We start from the raw sequence: 5,450 nt of genomic DNA, 5'->3' as shown, positions 1-5,450 counted from the left end.
GTGATGTGAACTATTGGTATTAAATCACATGGCGATGTGAACTAGATTATTGACTCTAGTGCAAGTGGGAGACTGAAGGAAATATGCCCTAGAGGCAATAATAAAGTTATTATTTATTTCCTTATATCATGATAAATGTTTATTATTCATGCTAGAATTGTATTAACCGAAAACATAATACATGTGTGAATACATAGACAAACAGAGTGTCACTAGTATGCCTCTACTTGACTAGCTCGTTGATCAAAGATGGTTATGTTTCCTAACCATAGACATGAGTTGTCATTTGATTAACGGGATCACATCATTAGGAGAATGATGTGATTGACTTGACCCATTCTGTTAGCTTAGCACTTGATTGTTTAGTTTGTTGCTATTGCTTTCTTCATGACTTATACATGTTCCTATGACTATGAGATTATGCAACTCCCGTTTATCGGAGGAACACTTTGTGTGCCACCAAATGTCACAACGTAACTGGGTGATTATAAAGGTGCTCTATAGGTGTCTCCGAAGGTACTTGTTTGTTTGGCGTATTTCGAGATTAGGATTTGTCACTTCGATTGTCGGAGAGGTATCTCTGGGCCCACTCGGTAATGCACATTACTATAAGCCTTGCAAGCATTGCAACTAATGAGTTAGTTGCGGGATGATGCATTACGGAATAAGTAAAGAGACCTGCCGGTAATGAGATTGAACTAGGTATTGAGATACCGACGATCGAATCTCGGGCAAGCAACATACCGATGACAAAGGGAACAACGTATGTTGTTATGCGGTTTGACCGATAAAGATCTTCATAGAATATGTAGGAGCCAATATGAGCATCCAAGTTCCGCTATTGGTTATTGACCGGAGACATGTCTCGGTCATGTCTACATAGTTCTCGAACCCGTAGGGTCCGCACGCTTAAAGTTCAATGACAGTTATATTATGAGTTTATGTGTTTTGATGTACTGAAGGAGTTCGGAGTCCCGGATGAGATCGGGGACATGACGAGGAGTCTCGAAATGGTCGAGACGTAAAGATTGATATGTTGGACGACTATATTCGAACATCGGAAAGGTTCCGAGTTATTCGGGTATTTTCGGGAGTACCGGGAAGTTACGGGAATTCGTATTGGGCCTTAATGGGCCATACGGGAAAGGAGAGAAAGGCCTCAAAGGGTGGCTGCACCCCTCCCCATAGGCTGGTCCGAATTGGACTAGGGAGGGGGGCGCCCCCTTCCTTCCTTGTCCTTTTCCCTTCCCTTTCCTTCCCTCCTACTCCTACTACTTGGAAGGGCTCCTAGTTCTACTAGGAAAGGGGGAATCCTACTCCCGATGGGAGTAGGACTCCCCTAGGGTGCGCCATAGAGAGGGCCGGCCCTCCCCCTCCTCCACTCCTTTATATACGGGGGCAGGGGGGCACCCCAAAGACACAACAATTGATCCCTTGGATCTCTTAGCCCTGTGCGGTGCCCCCTCCACCATAATCCACCTCGAAGCCCTGCGTCGGTAGAACATCATCATCGTCACCACACCGTCGTGCTGATGGAACTCTCCCTCAAAGCTCGGCTAGATCGGAGTTCGAGGGACATCATCGAGCTGAACGTGTGCTGAACTCGGAGGTGCCATACGTTCGGTACTTGATCGGTCGGATCATGAAGACGCACGACTACATCAACCGCATTGTGCTAACGCTTCCGCTTTCGGTCTACTAGGGTACATGGACAACACTCTCCCCTCTCGTTGCTATGCATCACCATGATCCTGTGTGTACGTAGGAATATTTTGAAATTACTACGTTCCCCAACATGAGGGTCATGTCATCATGATCATCATGCCAAAATGCCACTTGTCCGAAATATGCTTCAAATTCAAATTCAAATTGCATGTCAAATATTTGCTTCTTCTTTCATGTAAATAAAATAGTTCATCCTATGGACAATAATCCCTAGATATTTTTCATGTTGAAACCAACATTTTTGGAATTCCCAAATTGCCCCTGGGAATTTATTATCTGGTCCAGCAGTATTTAAGATGTCCTTTTTAATTTCTAAAATTGATTAGACTACTCCTTTTGACCCCAAACTTTCTGTTCCATCACAAGGTATTGTGTTAGTCTTATGTGCCAAGTTTTGTTCAAAACAAAACTCATTTGGTACTAAAAGAAAAATGCAAACAAAGCAAATAAAATAAAACAAAAAGAAAAGGAAACGGGAAAAGTCAGAGGAGAGAGAGAGAAAGCTCCCCTGTCCCCTTTGGGCCTCGACCCACATCCACCAGCTGGCCCAACTCCCCGCACCGGACACCCCGCCTCCATGTTCCTCGGTTGCGCACCGCTACAGGGGCGGTTGCCACCGGACTCCCTCGCTGGCGACGCCTGACGAGAGGATAAGGGTGACGCCTCGACCTCCCACCTGCCACCTCTCCCACTCAACCCTCCCAGATCCACTCCCCTCTCTTCCTCGCTCGCACTCGCCCTTTCTTCCCACTGCCTGAGTGTGCCCGCCGCCGTCCTCCGTCGTCACCAAGACCACCGTAAACCCCGAGCTTAGGTTGCACGTCCAAGAGCTCCGCCGGGGTCGACTCCTTCGACCGGTGGCCTCAGCTGGAGCTCGGAGGCGCTGCAGCACCGGATCCCCTTCGTCCCCATCTCCGGCTGTCGTCGTTCTTCTTCATCTCCGGTGCTGCCTTCTGCTGCTACTAATCCTTCCACGGGCCACCTTGAGCCGCGGCGGTGAGCTCCATCTCTCCTCCCTCCTTTCTCCTCTACGAGCTCGGGGCGGCCGGTTCCGCCATGGCCGAGCCCAGCTCCGCCGATGAGCTCGTCATCGTCATGTGAGCCACTAACATGGCCGTCGAGTCCCTTTCCGCATTTACGACCTCGAGAAGACGCTGTAGGAGTAGCGCGTCGGCCGTTTTGGCCTTCGCTTCCTCGCGCGCGAGTTCGCCGTGCTTCGGGTCTCTGTCGTCCCTGTCGCCGGCGACGGCTCCGGCCATCCCAGCTCATGTGGCCACCTGCGTTGGATGCGGCGTTGCTTACTCGTTCGAGCGCGCCAACGCGCGGGCCAAATGGCCCCAGTACATGGATTCCGGCGAGGTCCCGAGCGCCTCCACCGTGTTTTCTGTCGCCGGCGTTCAGTCATCGGCCACTGCCAACGTGGCACACCTGGGGCCACCCCTGGGCCGCTGCCAGCAGGCCCCACGGGCCCCAGTTGACCGGGTTGACCTAGTCAACTGCTAACTGGGCAGCCCAGTACCACTGACGTGCAGGCCCCACCACATAATTAAGCTAATTAAAATGTTTATAATTAAAAGTAATTGTTAAACTAATCTGCTAATTAGATTACTCACAGACACATGGGGCCCACACCCCTAATTAACCCTGGGACAATAATTAATCCACTGTTAACCCACAGAGGCTGACATGTGGGTCCCTGTGGCCCCACTGATCAGTTTGACCTGGTAAGCCGTCCTGTTGACTATTGACATCACAGTGATGTCATGCTGACGTAGTATTCCTTTTCTGTTAATATAAATTATTCCAGAATATGTTTTAAAACTTGCAAAAATCATAGTAATTAAACTGTAACTCGGATGAAAATGTTTTCTACATGAAAGTTGCTCAGAAAAATCCAACGAATTCGAATACATGATCCGTTTTCCTGTCAGATGCCTCTAACTATCTGAAAATTGAACTTTCCCCCTCCGGTCGTCTGTCTGACGTAGGTCCAAAATCGGTAGTACCTTCCCGGTTGAATTCCCCCTTCGCCTGTTTCGTGCAGCACTACGTTAGAACACTCCTAGCGCTGCGTCTGGCCATGTTATGCCTTGTGATGCATTGTTTGCTCTGTATTTACTGTTTCTTCCCCCTCTTTTCTCCGATAGACCCCTAGACCGATGCTGCCCCTGTGATCGACTATGTCGACGACACTTCTTCCTTTACAACAGAGCTTCTAGGCAAGCAAACCCCCCTTGAGCATTCCGATATCGCCCATTTCTTTCCCTCTCATGCTTGCATTAGAACTGCTACTGCTTTCTGTATAATCCTACTCTGAAGCATAGCCTGATTTTGTTACCTGCTTATTGTTACCTTACCTACTTATCCTAAACTACTTAGTATAGGTTGGTTAGTGATCCATCAGTGACCCCCACCTTGTCCTTGTTGCCCCTGCTTCATCATCGATGACTTGATCAACGTGATCGACGTCCAGGCCCCGACACCGCACTTCACCCCCCCCTAGTTGTACGACTCTACAGAGTTACCATCGAGTGCCGAGGGTGGAACCTCTTACATCACTCCTGATGAGATCTCTGTAGTGTAGCTACACGGTCGAGGTCATCGAGGGTGATTTCCTCCCTAAGCACTTCCGTTACGGCTTTGTTGTGCAACCCCTCAAGTGTGAACCTCGAGGGTGGATCCTCTTACGTCCACCTTGATGATAATATCGAGTGAAATTCATCGGGGGTGATTCCTCGGGGTTTCCCCTTGATGTTTGGACACACGAGTACTTGGACCTTACAACTATTACTTGGAAAGGCGGTTCGACCCTAAGGGGTACCCGCGAGTGATGTGGAGACGGTTTGACATGCAGGGTGCCCACGAGATACTTACGAGGCGTGGCCGGGCATTCTTATCCCTTGCCGCAAGTACTCAATACGGGGAGACGGGGTCACATCTTTCGTGAGTCTCTGCTTGTTACCGCGCGTTCCTAATGCACTACGATTTGGATATTTGATCCGTGGGGCCTCTGGCCTGATAGCACTAACCATCACGTGGGCATAGTATGGGCGTTCTGCGTCGTATGCATCAACCAAAGCTTAATAGACGTTCGTGACTGAGCGGTGCGTGCCGGGTTGGACTGGTAAGCACCTTCCTTTTTGAAGGAGGTAGCTAGGTCGGCTCACAGGCCGCGTACGCAACATGCATGAGTTCTCGGGGAGATGGCCCATGGTCCCTGGGGCATAGGCTTAGTCCAGCGTGCTGACCTCTCTATTAAGCCTAGGTCGGGTTGCGGCGTATTGTTTGGCCGAGGCCGGGCATGACCCAGGAAAGTGTATCAGGCCGAAGTTAATCGAGCGTGGTGGGTAAGTTGGTGCACCCCTGCAGGGAAGAAAACATCTATCGATAGCCTATCCTACGGTAACAGACACTTGGAGTTGTATCCCGATCGATACAACTAGAACTGGAAACTTGAGATGAGAAATGGATAGTATGGCTCTGGGATTGCTTTCTCGCTGGGAGTCGAGAAAAGATCTCAGCCGAGGTTGATAACACTACTACTACTTTACATTATGTTGATCTATACTCTTCTAAATGCTGTAAGATGCTTGAAGATGATAGTCTTCGATAGGCTAGGCTTTCCCCTTCCCTTCTGGCATTCGGCAGTTTAGTCCACAGATACACCCCTTTCCTTTGATACAGATGCATACTTAGTTTAGTTCTGATGTAAGTCTTGTGAGTAC

This window comes from Triticum aestivum, chromosome 1A (genome assembly GCF_018294505.1).
Source record: "Triticum aestivum cultivar Chinese Spring chromosome 1A, IWGSC CS RefSeq v2.1, whole genome shotgun sequence".
In the NCBI taxonomy this organism is placed as follows: domain Eukaryota; kingdom Viridiplantae; phylum Streptophyta; class Magnoliopsida; order Poales; family Poaceae; genus Triticum; species Triticum aestivum.
This window is presented reverse-complemented; position numbering follows the sequence as displayed.